Genomic DNA, 15,162 nt, shown 5'->3' on the forward strand with positions numbered 1-15,162 from the left:
GGCTATTTTATTTATTTATTTATTTATTTGCACCAACCCTCTGATGACGATACAGCGAAGGATGTAAATAATTTAAAATTTTTTGGCATGTTCTCCCCTCCCCATTTCGTGACGTTTGCTACTGTATATTATTTATATATATATATTACTAGGAACCTCTAATTAACTTTCCGCAATTTCAGGATCTTTTCCCTAGACCAGTACTTTCGAGAACATTCGAGCCTATTACGTAACCGCTCCTATAAATATAGAAGTCACGCCATTTTGCGTGAGAGACCGCTTTATACTTCTACTGCTGTTAGGATCTATACTGCTCCTCTTATCTGATTCCCTTTGTTAGAGAATACTATGACGCAGTGAATTTAATCTTATTTAGTAAAGAATGATGATATTCCTTTTGAACTGAATAAAGATATGGAGCAATAAATTTAAATCCTTCTGTGTCATCATTACTATATTGCCAAACTTCACTTATGTGTTCATTTATGTAAGCTTCTCTTATGCTTCACTTTGTGCCCGACTGCCAAAATATTACATATATATATATATATATATATATGTGTGTGTGTGTGTGTGTGTATGTATTAAATATTTTGGTATTTAAATTAATTTTACTTCTGAAAGAAAAAAAAATTCTGGTGTTCAGTGTACCAGAACTATGTCTTAAACCCAGGGTACAAAAATGAAAGATTCATTTTGCACAAACGTTCATTCTGAAACTTAATTTAAACCCATACCACAAAATGGAAAGCTGATAATTCATGATTTATGGTAAATAATACACGAAGAGGGTTCTAACACAACAAAATTAAGAAATAGATTTTGTCGCTCGCGCGATCTGTGGGCTCTGTAGTGTCTTTCTCTTCCATGTTATTAATGAGTGGTTCATTTAGTATTTCGAAGTTGGCAGGGTTCCAGATCATTCGAGATTCTTGGAAACATGAAGACAGATCTAGAAGAACTGAAATAAGGCAACAGTGCTTAGTTCGTAGAATGCAGAAGGGTTAACAAAGTATCTTTAGATTTGAGAAACAATATTGGAGTCCCTAGGGTCTCATTCGCAGTCAAGACTAGATACAATTTTTTTATACTTTTATTTTCTTCAAAAATAGCAGAGTATGTTTATTGCACTATCGCGTTAAAAGTACATGATTGGAGAATAAATTGGCTTTAGAGAATGTAAGTTTTAAATTTTACTATCTAAACTTTCGTATTATTAGTATGCTTCAATTGCCACAACAAACATAACTGTACTGTAAGGCAGTTGCAGTTTTATTTGTAATTAATTTGATTATTTGGAGCGCTAATTAACTTTAGGTTCAAAAAGATTACTTTAGTATATTCTGTTAAATTTTGTAAGGAAAACTGCGTGTATTACAAAGTCATTGAATTCTCTCTAATGTACTATATTTTTAATGCTATCTGATTCGCTAAAAGCACTGATTATCTGCAAGTATGGTAATTAAATGCACATTTTTGCGTTTTAAGTGATGTTTGCGGGCCCACCAGCGGCCGAGCGGTAAAGTCGCTGAACACTGGTAGTTCGGTCCGAGGTTCGAATCCCGCGAACGGGCTGGCTGCATGGTCATTTTCGTGGTTTTCCCCATGTGTAACGTGAGTACGAGCCAGTTTCCCTTAGAAAGTCCTCCACGAAGGCATCCCTCCTCTTAGGCAGATAGCCCTCGGTCCTCGAGGCTTTGCCATAATAACATACACATACACACACAAGTGATGTTTGCATGGACGGTTTATGATTTTCCGTTCTTAAAAGTCAGTTTCCATTACAGAAGTTATACTCGTACATGAAAGCATTCTTCCTTATTAGAGAGCTTTAATTTTATTAAGCTTGTTCATTCATCCAAATCTGTTAATAACTTGAAAGATTTAAGGTAACGGATTTTTTTGTCAAACATTCATTTATTAACTGTGACACTGAAGGCCATTATTAAGTCAATTAATATGCAGAAACATTGCAATCTTGATATATAAGTTGACATAATGCAAATACATACCGACGTTACGTCAGTGTTGATTGTTTTAAAATCTTAATCAATAATTGTCCATTACATTACATTTTTCTTTTAATATTACTGATGATGTTAAGCTCCTTCTAGAACAGCTTGAAATTAGGTAAAATAAAAAAATGAATCAAGTGAACTGTTTAAATACGGTAAATTATTAACTGGAATTCATAAAAAACTGTATTTATTGGGAGCTAGTGTTCTTCAATATTTGCATGGCTCAATGTTTTTAAATTTAATGCAGAGTGCGTGCCGCCTACGTTATAGCAAGATCTTAAAAAGCAAAAGATAAAGCGATATTTGATATATGTAAACCTTTTAAAGTGTGACAGGTTTTGATAAGATGCATTTGAAGATTTGCAAAGATGCATTTGAAGAAATTTAACATACCGATTAAAATGTTTGGTTAATTTTAGCAGAATAAAAATTAAATGTGTGATTGAAAGATTACCGGTGGATAATTGGCTTCTGTACTTATCAAATAAGATCTCACTATGATTAAACATCCACATGTTTTTATTCAAAGAGTGACTCAGAAGAAAATAGGAAAACAAGTAAGAATAGGAAGTTGATTTTAAGAGCAAGTCTCGTTAGAAAATAGGAATTAATTAATAGCAGCTATTTTGACAGTACAGTTAAAAAAGAAGCAAATCATTCATTGGATGATATTTTTGTCTGTTTCGTCACTTGTTTATTCCTTTGTTTATTGTTTAGACAAACAATAATGCAAGAAGTGCTTCAGAGTATTTTACATAAATTACGCCCAAAGCCCGAAATCTAGATACCTTATAAAATCGTTCGCAGTGTTGGCTAGACACCAAAATATACAATAGAAATATTTTAAAAAATTGATGAGACATTAATGTGTCTATTTTCCCCAACTCGTAATATTCATTAATTGTTTCTAACTAAGACTACTTAATGCAATCCATTAAAAGAAAGCGGAATAAATGAATTACATTTACCAAATTTTCACTTTTAAAATTGGGAGAATGCAATCTTATTAAACAACGGAATGTTCCTTCGTATTTGAAGCTGAAATTTTCGAAATTCCTCTTTACAAAGAAATGTCGTTTTCTAATGGTATTCGCAATTCTTATCATCTATAAATTAATTTGAGCAGGTTTATTCCTGAGTATATTAAAACGAACTTAATATTTCTTTCCATTTTTACAATGGGATATGTTTTAAAATTAAGTAAAAACGCAAATTAAAGTACCGGCGTATAATGCGCACCGGCGTATAACGCGCAACTACCATTTTGAATTTTATTTTTGAATTAATATATATATTTGGCGTATAATGCGCACCCTTTTCTTTAGGAAGAAATCCAAAAGATAGCACGCGCGATGTCTTTTTTCTTGAAGTCAATCGTTAGAAGATTTTTCCCAGCCTTTCAAACAATGGTATACTGAAATGACAAGCGACGTGTGGAAGGAATGCTGGATAGAGTCAATATTCTGCAAATAGGGTAGGTTATATTCAATGCAGGTATGCAGAAGAATGTTTTCGAAAAAACGGGGCATAATTTGGGATATGAATGTACTTATGATGCGAATGAATTTTCGGAATTAGAAGTTTTCTCATTCTGTAGACATTCGAAGCCGTGATTCTAAAGTGAACATCGAAGGTTTTACTAAATCGCATTTGCTTTAATTTAAATGCAGTTGATCTAGTGTTCCTTTTAACACGTTCACGCCGGGGCCAATTTTTATCCTCTTCGCCGTGAAACGGCGCTCGAATTTTTACCGCGTTTCATCTGGTGACGCGTGATTATTACCTGTTCAGACATGTATACGAGTTGTACGTTTGGCTAATAGTTATTAATTATTATTGCTATTAAGACTGTTTCCGTTTTCTGTAATGGCCAGAGCGTTCTTTCCAAATGCGCTACGTAACTTAAGGTTTTTTATAAGTTTATTTTAATGCGCTAATATATAGTGTGACTGAAATCTGTACCATATAAGTTTTTCACAAAAACATAACAGCATTAGGAAATTTTTCATCTCGTAATAGCTTCGTACTTAAAGGGAACGAAAGGTGACAAACTAATATTATTTGCTGTTATTAAGTAAAGACGATTGCGATGATCGATCTTAAACGCAAATACATTAACTACCGTAAAAAGTATACATATGTAATATATGTTTATTAAAATAGTTAAAAAAACTAATTGTTTTTTGTTTTTATAGTATCAGAGTACAACGCCTTAAGACTGGGTTTGTTTAATTTACGTTAAGATAACACAATGTGACTTTGTTAGATTATTTGAGTGGTAATTTATTCATCTACGACGTAGCGATGAAATATTTTATAAATAAGAATGTTAAAGAAATGGTCAGCTATGGTTGAAGAGCCAGAAACGTAATCATATATATAGAATGTCAAAAGAATAAAGTCGGAGGATAAAAAGGTAGACCCAGGAAAATCGAGAAATGGAATTTGTTGAGTGGATTGCGAATCTCCGAACCGTCTGCGTGACGTAAAAAGACATATTAAGATTCTTTGGTCCACAGCGGTGACATAGAAATTCTTTGAAATTTCTTTGGAATGCCTTTGTTTGAGAAGGAAAAATAGAAAACGTCTGACTTGATACATTACTCTTTGAATACATATTAATATGTATTCGATTTTCGTGTGCATTTCAAGTATTTAAAAGGAATCAGATCTTGAGTATTCAATATAGGAATTTAAATTTTATGTATTGTATTTTCATGCTGTAACCACTTTTATCGTAATATATTAGAGGTGTCTATTTTTTGCACTCTGATGCTGGATATTGAATACCTTTCTTGGGACTTGGGGGTAGATATTCATCCACGTTTATTTCCATATGAATCGGATGAGTTCATTATGGCAATTCACAGAACAGATATTGTCTCTGAGGTTGGATGGCTCCCTGAGTGGCATTCTAAAGGAAAAAACCGCGTTTACAATTAGCTACATCTAAGCAAGTTACTTCAATAAATTACTTGGCTTAGAAGTCCAGAAGTATTGTCTATCTTTCGTTCCCTTAGCCAGCTTCTGGACAGACGCTTTTTTCCGGGAAATATGTAATTTATGCGAATATAACTTCTAAAATTTCTATGAAAATTTAAGTATATTAAAAAATTTAATTTGGTTATCAACAGATTGAATTTCTGGTCATCAAAATTAAAAAATAACCATACACTTTCTTTTTGCCATCGACAGAACAGCTGGCCTACTAGGTTAGGTGCTTTTCAGCCTGTTGTATCCCGTCGATGGAATTAAAAATAAATACATCAATAAATATAAATAAAGAGCTTAGTACTGTGTCCTCCGGGAATTGATTATGTTTAGAGCTTAATGATGTGTCCTCTGGGAATTAGCCACGCTAATCGAGGAACACCGAAAGAAGGATCAGAACATGGAAAGAAGGCGCATGGTGGGGACTGCTGATACTAAGGGGAACACTTTTCACTATTATGGTATATGTTAGGCATACAGATATATTGAGGATATAGTATAGACTCAAGTATAGATGTAAAGATGAACAAATGCATTACAATTGTGGAATACATTAAAGAGTCCTGGATTAATTATAAAATATTAAACATAATTTAAAACAAAACAAAAACAAACAACAAGAAAACACAGGACATTGAATAAATTAATATAATCATATATTATTCAGATACAGCTGAAGGAGGTTTTGGGGAAAAGTTCAAATATTAGAGTTTCTACACAAAAACAAGCAATTTGGCCAGCGGCCAAGAAGACGCATTTTTCAGTACACAAAACGGAATGTTTACTTTTAATACCACTTGGCAAGAAGACACTAAAGTTGCAAAAACTGATTTAATTCACTATTCTGCTAAGTTTCAGATGTAAACAAATGTGGAGTCCTAAAAGTGAGCTTTAAGAGGCTTGTTATATTCCATGTCGTTGCAATTTTGAAGTTCACAGATAAGTTTATAATAATTCTCATTGTTTCCAAAAGTTTCTGCTCGAGTCTAGAAATATCTACAGTTCGGTCTAAAGACAGTTGTGAAGGTGGTCTAACTGCCAAGCTTATCATTATGTTTGAGACTGAGGTAAACGTTTTCAGTAATTTTAATACTACTATTTTTTCTTACTTTGCCTGTTAAAATAGTGCTAGAATTGCAAAAGGTTGCCTTAAAGCTTGAAAGAGATTAAAGATCAAATTGTAAGAGAAACATACCTATAAAGGGGGGGGAGCTAGAGAGACAAACAGTATTGCACATTATACAAAAGTAAGTGGGATGGAATATTTTGTTAATTTATATGCGAACAAAAGGACATACAAATCAGCAAACCTAGGCTCCTCGTGATTTATATCACCATCTACCAGCTTCCAAAACCTCATAACAGTGTGAGCAGTTCTTCAGTGACTTCATTATAAGCACTTCATTAAACTTCCCTGCTCAAAATTTGGGTTTCGGGTATGATTTAAATATTCGCAGTCTTCCACCTTTAAACGATATACGGAAAATAAAGTGAATTTAATCAAAAATTTATTGAGATCCGTACGAAAGTAGCAACTAAGGTATATTTATTTTATTCGCTGTATTTAGTAAGTTTTAAACAAAATATCCTAACACTGAATATAAACGAAATGAGAAAGAAACATTGATACTCACACACGATCAAACTTCCTTCATGAAGACGATTTCAAAGTAGCCAGAAACAAAATGCCTGAATGAAGTATATAACTGTAACCGCTTTATCTATGAAAACTGCGTGAGAGTTCTGAAACAATTAACAAGAGGCAGGATAGTTAATCACTAAACATCTCTGAAATGGGATTCCCGGTCGGGCTCCTGCAACAAGTGAGGTGAGAGATTTAATTTCGCTCACTATCTACTCATTTTCCGGATCGCTTACGTGGCAGGGAAGGAGATATTATGATCCAGACATCCTTTCCAGACACATGCGCATGTATAACAACTCAATGTAATTGTAATGTCGTCTCGCGGAGGAGAGATGAACTCATTCCAGAACTAAGGCACGAATAATGCTGAGTAATTAACGTTTAATCTTTTTCTTTGGTAAACTAAACTAATGTACATTTTGTATTAGATCGTTTTCGTTTCAGAGCTTCGTTTTAAACACTTGTTTGGAAAATTTAGTACTTATCATATATCGCAACATCACCGTGTAGTTGAATAAATCAGCGAAACTTCCATTAATCATAGTAGAAATCGACAATAGTCTTGAATAATTTATAGTCATGGATCGTACTTAGAGACTTAATTTGACTAAATATTGTCATTACTAACTACTTCCGAAGAAGTTGATTACTATTATTTAATATCAATCAGTTACGATTATGTCGAACTCGTCTGGTTCAACAGACTGATTTCGCAAAGCTTTCATATTTTTCTTCATTTGTGACGCAAATCTGAGCGAGTACTTTTAAACGATTTGGCGAGTTTTTATCTCTTTGCGCGCTATGCTTCACTTGGCGAACTTCGTAATTTATAGGGCCCACCAGCGGCCGAGCGGTAAAGTCGCTGAACACTGGTAGTTCGGTCCGAACCCATGCGAACGGGCTGGCTGCATGGGTGTTTTCGTGGTTTTCCCCATGTGTAACGTATATACGAGCCAGTTTCCCTTAGAACATCCTCCCCGAAGGCGTCTCTCTCCTTAGACAGATAGCCCTCGAGGCTTTGCCGTAATTAAATAACCTAACCTAACCTAAAATCTTAATTTATAGTAACTTATTTTCCTTTCCTTTTTTTCATTGTATACGAACGGAATAAAAGTCTTCATTCATAATTTCAAATAATTTTAACAAAGTGCGCAAAGCACATTTGGCGTTATTATCGCTTATAACAAATATGCCAAATTTCAAAACGCGCTAATATATAAATTGACGTATATCTTAGGAAATTTTGAATAAAAAAACTCTAATTTTTTCAGGTATAGTTAGAAATACATATTCTTTAAGCTCATGGTGAAACTTTTATAAGTTATTATTAAAAATATTTTTCTAAAAATTTATAAAAATTATTTAAAATGCAAATTTTAAAAATAAATCATAAAAAATGGGTGAATTTTATTTGGAATTTTAAAATTAAATTCACATAAATTTCCTAAATTTCATAGATTCCTTTGGCATAAGTTGAGTAGTAGAATCGAAATATGGAAAAGAAATTGGTACGTTAATTCAGAAAAATTCCGATTTTGTGTCAAAATACCTATGTCAGAACAATGTAATCTAGTACATATCCTAAATTGCACTATATACAATATAAATCTAGTACATATAATCTAGTACATTAACAATATAAATCTAGTACATATCCTAAATTGCACTTTCGAGAAACGCAATTTGAATTTCGTCAATCGACCCCCCAGTAGAACGAAAGGTAAAGAACTGTCTCCTCTTCTTTTTTTTTTTTTTTTTTTCCTCGCAGTGTACATGTTAGTGCAGAATCACTTATATCGTATATAGATGGATATAACTAAAAATGTAGTAGATTATAATTAGAAAACTGAAATCCACAACAGATGGAACTAAAATTAAGAGATTTCAAAAGCTCATATGACAAAGCACTTTTGCATGATTTCAAACTGATGATTCTGCAATTTTAATGGGAGATCAAGGTGTGCTGCTTGGAGGCGGTAAGTAATACATTCGAAAATATATTGGGTGCTCGACTCAGTTGAAATTGTATCGAATATATCCGTGACAGATTTGGAATCGTCGGTTTTTGAAATATCATAGGTGTAATTTTATTCTTAAAATAGCACCAAACGAAGCAGTCAGCAACCCTACCGGTCCACATTTCCATGTCTTCCAATAAATAATCTGCACGCTTGTGAGAAAGCAATCGCCCATATGCAGGATTTTTAGGTATACCACTTCGAAACTCATTTATATTGCATAGCAATTATTTCTTTGTTATGATGTTATAGCTAACATTTTCCTTTTTCTTTTTCCCCTTTCTCTTTATCTGTCTTTTTTTTTCTTGTAGATACTCTTTAATGAAACTATATTTGCCTGCACGGTATACGTATTTTAAGACCTTACATACTTAAAACTTTGAATTATGGGAATATTCCTCTTTAAAGAACATTTTGCAAAACAAAGGTGTAATTAACCAGAATAAATCTAGGAATACTGAAACTCTAAACGCTACAAATGTTTAAAACGCAAATGAAACTGCTTAGAAGAAAAAAAACTAAAAAAACTTAAAAAAAAAAAAAAAAAAAAAAAAAAAAAAAAAAATAGGGAAATGAAATAGAAAGTTTAAAAAGAATCTACCAGAAGTAAGCTGATAACATAAAACATGTTTTAAAAGTTGAGAAAATCCCACGTGATCATAAACTTCACAAGTAGAAGAAAAACACACGCTGGAAATGCATTTCTATTGGGAAATGACGCTGTTTACTGATATTTATTTGTTTGGAATATTATTGTATTTCAAGCAAAGATAAATGTACTTTTAAGCATATCCCTGTATTTTATGGCATTTTAAGGTATCCATAGTAACCACTAAACAGGATATTTATAAAATTTTTCAGTTTTTCCATTTTCTTATTGCCTACCGTAGTACTGTAGTCAAAAAAACCTGAGAATATTATTGTCGTTCTTATTTATATAGAATACAATAGTTTAATAACTCCTGAAGGAAGAATCTAGGGCATTAAATGGGGTATCTGAATGTACCGATGTCTTTCAGATAACCATGGAACCACGCTGTTCTGTAGGATTTATTTAATTCAACTACCATGTTTCTGAATATGTCAGAAACCTTTCCCATACAGCTATTGTTTCATCTGCTTCCATCAGAAAGCAGAAATAAGTTAATGCAATAATGAGATAAGATTATTGGAGGAGTTAAAGCAACAAGAATTATCATAATATTCATAAGTCTGGAGGACTATTTTCGAAGGTTTAAACACAGAACCTTCTTCTTCATTTGCACTCCTGCAAATGAAGAAGCTATTGGCGCCATCCACTGATGCAAAAATGAAAACAAATATGAAATAATTTTCTTAAAAGCTGAAGATAAAAACAGATTAGAATTGTGATCGTGATCTAGAAGTTTATGATTTTTATGAATGTGAAGTACCTCTACAAAATCTAATTCGCCAACGGAAGATGTTTTTCTAATAATTTTGGTTGCAGGAAATTGGAAAATGTTATTTTCTTACCAACAGTGTTGGCAACAGAGTATATAAGCGTTTCCTTTTTCCTAACACATGCCTCATATTCCTTACGGTGAAATTTTAAGGGTTCCTTAGTTTGATCAATGTAAATTAAACACCATTGTCAAGAAATCCTGTATATACCTCATTCGAGTTCATATCCGGAATGGGGTCCTTAAGCATAAAAGTGTGTGAATTTTATTCACGAAAGTGGAAATGACCTAGAAGTTGAATTTATCTACAGTTGTATAACTCATGAATGGAAAGAAAGGAATAATAACATAATTCTTATAATTTCCTAAGACGAGAAGGTGTTTTTAATGCACTGTGTTCTTGCCGAAGATAGCTCGAACTTATTTAATGATACTTAACTTCAGTAAGTGGACTGTAATATTAACAATAACAATTTTATTTTAACAAAAACAACATTATTGAATACTAGCACACGCATGTGCTTATAGTTACCTATGTAACTTAGCTAAAGAGCGAGCAACCATATGCTCTTACATCAAGTCAGAAATCATTCATACTAATACAGCAAAAACGAAATAACTTTAGGGTTACACTAAAGCCAAACTCTGCTTGGCGTAAAACAATGCTGCCAAGCAATACTCTTTCAGACACCGAACATCCCGCCCGGCGTTGAAATATTAATTTCAATACAATAAGTAAAATTCAAAAAAATAATAAATGTTCATACAATACAAAATGATACAGTGTAAATTAATGCACAAATTATAATACAAGTAATTACACTGTAAAAAGAACAAATATGATGGATTACAATTCAAACCTTCAAATAAACATAAAAATTCGTACATTATTTCTCAATTGGCAGTACAGCAATTTTAGTAACTGCTCGTTTATAAATACCATTTTTGGTTTTGACAGAGACAACTCGCACAAGGTTGTCCTTCCCATAAAACACATCTACAATTCTCCCTAACAACCATTTACAGGTAGGAAGATTTTCTTCCTTAATCACTACCATATCCCCTATTTTAATATTTTGTTTAGCAATCATCCATTTATTTCTTTGAAACAAAGTGCTCAAGTAATTATTAGTCCAGTTCTTCCATATATTTTGTACCATTTTTGTAGTTTTTTGCCATAAACTAAGTCTGTTATTATCTACTTCTGTTAAATTGGGTTCAATTATTGAATTGATCGGTCGACCTATAAGGAAATGACCAGGGGTCAAAACATTTAAATCATCAATATTAGAAGTTAACGGTGTAAGAGGGCGAGAATTTAAGATTCCCTCTACTTGAACTGTTACTGTCAAAAATTCTTCGTAGGTTAATACTGAATTTCCTACTGTTCGTTTAAAATGAAATTTAAAGGATTTTACTCCTGCTTCAGATAGACCATTAAAATTTGGTGCTCTTGGGGGTATAAACTTCCATTGTATACCTTCCTCGGCTAGAAAATTAGCTAAAGTTCAATTCTGCTTTAGAAAAATACTCATTAATTTTTTTATTTCTGTATTTGCACTAAAAAAGTTTTTTGCATTGTCACTAAATATTTTTTTTGGTTTACCTCGTCGGGCAAAGAACCTCTTCAGACAAGCCATGAATGCTTCTGTGGTTAAGTCATTGACAATCTCTAGATGAATTGCTTTTGTCACCATACAAACAAAAATACAAACATATATCTTATGATAGTTACCCTTGCGTTGCCCTTTGTACTTTATCAAAAATGGGCCGCAGTAATCAATAGCACAACAATTAAATGTAAAGTTAATATTAATTCTCTCTTTAGGTAATTCTCCCATTAGTTGTTGAGAAATTATTGGTTTTGCCTTAAAGCAAATTATGCAGCTTTGGACTATCTTTCTAGCTATATTCCTGCCATTAATGGGCCAATAAATGTGTCTAATAGAATTTAATAGTGATTGTGGACCATTATGAAAATCCTTTTCATGAAAATAAATAAATATAAGTTCAGTTAACTTATTCTTGGCAGGCAAAATAATGATATGTCTTTGACTATAACTTAAATTAGAATTCTTTATCCTACCACCTACCCTTAACAGACCTTTTTCATCTAAGAAGGGATCAAAATATTTTAACTTACTCCTTGATGTTATCTGTAGACCTTTCTGCAACAAAGAAATTTCTTCTGCAAAATACCTACTGTCATGTATCTGGCAGCGGTGAGCCAATCAGCTGCCTGGCAGAGCCCAGCAAGTGAGAGAGAAGAGAGTTGCATGTTAGCCTCAGAGGAGGCAGGTTGTAGGTTAATTATGTTGTAGGAGCGAGGTAGTGCTCCGAGTTTGCCTTTATTCTTTAAATGTTAATTTTTTTTTCATTATTCTTTGAAAGTTAATTTTTAATAAATGTTGGTGTCGTTTTCCTCATGGTGCCTTATTAATCCGCAAGGTCATTACAGCACGCTCTCTTTCGAGAACCAGAGCCAACGAAGACGACTGAATTTTGGAGAAAAGGTGAGAAATTTTTGTTGTAACTTTAAGGAAAATTTCTTCTAAATATGTTTAAAGGAGTAGTTAAAAGTGATTTGATTTCGGTGTTGAAGGAACTAGGTGAAGAAGCCGATTCTAGTTTAAAAGTTGTAGAATTAAAAGATAAGCTTTTAAGTTCTAAAGAATATTTGAAAGATAAAGATTTTGTTATTGAATTTCTTAATACTACGGTTGAAGAAAGGGAAAAAGTCAGAAGAAATTGTGAAATTGCGTTTAATGCAAATTGAAAGTAGCAACGAATCTAGTAATAACGTAGAAAATACACTTTCATTAGATAAGCTTTTGAAAGCTGTACAGGCATTATCGATTTCTGTACCTAAAAAGGGTGAAGCATGGAACTTATTTTTTGATTCCATAGAAAGGGCTTTTAAGCATAAGAACGTACCAAATGAGTTTAAGTCTGAAATTTTTACTTAAACTGATAGGTGATAAATCTTCTAATATTCTAGTATATATTAAAGATGATGATTTGAAAGATTATGAAAAAATTAAATCTTTAATTCTTAAGGAATATGAACCATCGCCAATTATATGTTTAGAAAATTTTCGCCAAGCTCAAAGGTTGACGGGAGAAACTCATTTGCAGTTCGCCTCTCGTTTAAGATCATGTTGGATCCATTATTGTAAAAGTAGAAACGTCAATGATTTTGAGTCTTTAATTAACTTAATAATTTCTGACAAACTTTTTCAAACATTGGATAGTGATTTAGCGTGTCATGTTGCAGTTCGACAAGGTGAAAGTTGGCTACGTCCAGAAGAACTAGCGAAGGAATGCGACACTTATTTCATCGCGAAAGGTAAATCTTTTGATGACATAAGAGGTGAAAAACGCGCTAGTTTTCGTGATTCATACAACAAAAACTCTAAATATATTCCACCAGCGCTAAGAAAAGATTTAGTGGTAAATGAACAGAAACATTCGTTTAAACCGCGAGAATGTTATGTGTGTAGTAGCAATTTACATTTGGCTAAGGATTGCCCGAACAGGCGAAATAAATTTGAGAGGTCCAATAAACAGAACGATAATTTCCCGGTCAAACCGAAAGTTAACACTTCAAGTAAGTCGAAGGACAATGCGGTTGTTACAAATGTAAATTCTAAACATTTACAAAAACCCGAGTGTTCCGACGGAAAACTTAATTTTTATTCCTTGGAAAAGATTACTATTTACATTGCAGGGAAGCAAGTAGAAGCTATAAAAGATTCAGGTACGGAAATACCAATTTTGAACACTACATTAATTCCTGATTTAAAAATAGAAAGTAAGGGTAAAATCATTTTAAGTTCCGCATTTGGCGACGTCATAGAGGCAACGTTAGCAACTATTCCCATTTATTACAAAAAACCAAACAGTTGTCTATATTCGCGTGTAGAAGCTCTTTTCGCGTTGACAGATAAGCTAAATGTTCAATGTTTAATTACACCACATGTATGGGATCGCATATTTGAAGACGAGAATGAATCAATGGTCTACCCCGAGACGAAACCGGAAACTTATAAACAAAAACAACTTGAAGTTGGCGCCGTTGAACTGTCAAATGTAAATCTTTTTTATAGCTCAGTTGCGAATCAGAATGATGAAAGACTAAACAGTTATTCGGAATCGAATAAATTTAAGGTCGATCAGAGAAACTGCCAAACGTTAATAAATTCTTTTAAGGATGCAGAAGTAGGAAAGAATAATTTCTTTTTACAGGACGAATTATTATTTCATAAAGAAAAATTTGTGGGGAAAACATACAACAGTTAGTTTTGCCCGAGAATTATCGAAATAAAGTCCTTCAATTAGCTCATGATTCCATAATCGGAAATCATTTAGGTATGAGGAAAACTAAAGAAAGAATTAAGCTTTCATTTTATTGGCCGAACATATCCAAAGATGTAGAAAATTATTGTAGAACATGCGAAAGATGTCAATTAAAAAGTCCGGAAAGACAATCGGATAAAATTCCGATTACTCCTATTGTTCGCGCGCCATATCCCTTTCATACAGTAAATATAGATATTATTGGTGAAATTTCACCTCCTTCAGGAAGGAAACATAAATATTGTTTGTGTTTGATAGATAATCATTCAAAATGGCCAGAAGTCATACCTTTAAAAAGTCTTTCTGCTAAAGCTACTTGTGAGGCTCTTTTAGATATTTTTATGAGAACCGGTATTCCAGAAATAATTTGTAGCGATCAAGGCACTAATTTTACCTCACAATTAACTCAAGAATTCGAAAATAGGTTAGGAACTCATCCTCGTTTTTCGACACCTGGTTACCCAGCATCAAACGGCTCAGTGGAAAAATGGAATCGGGTATTTAAACAAATGTTACATCATGTAATTCGCACAGATCCTGTTAATTGGGACAAGCACATACCTTATTTACTTTTTGCGTATCGTGAAGTTCCAAATTGCACTACCGGTGTATCTCCATTTATGCTTATGTACGGTCGTGAAGCTAGAGGTCCCTTAGCTGTGTTAAAATCATCATGGTCCGGTGAAATACCATTACCTCTTAATCTGAGTAAT

The 15,162-nt window shown here is 33.0% G+C and overlaps 1 protein-coding gene across 2 annotated transcripts in view; it reads right to left on the reverse strand.

The window, feature by feature from the left end:
- LOC118187956 (glycerophosphocholine cholinephosphodiesterase ENPP6-like) overlaps positions 1-15,162 on the reverse strand; it is a 342,688-nt gene that overhangs the window by 86,550 nt on the left and 240,976 nt on the right. Inside the window, exon 1 of one of the 2 annotated variants that reach the window (XM_035358263.2) lies at positions 6,644-6,871. The exons of the other annotated variant lie outside the window; for it this stretch is intronic. The gene's annotated coding sequence lies outside the window, so the exon portion shown is untranslated. Of the gene's footprint in view, positions 1-6,643; positions 6,872-15,162 lie in introns of those variants that run through there. 2 annotated transcript variants of the gene reach the window in all.

The sequence above is a fragment of the Stegodyphus dumicola genome, chromosome 4, assembly GCF_044657685.1.
Source record: "Stegodyphus dumicola isolate Sdum_Otavi_A_Nest chromosome 4, ASM4465768v1".
Taxonomy (NCBI): domain Eukaryota; kingdom Metazoa; phylum Arthropoda; class Arachnida; order Araneae; family Eresidae; genus Stegodyphus; species Stegodyphus dumicola.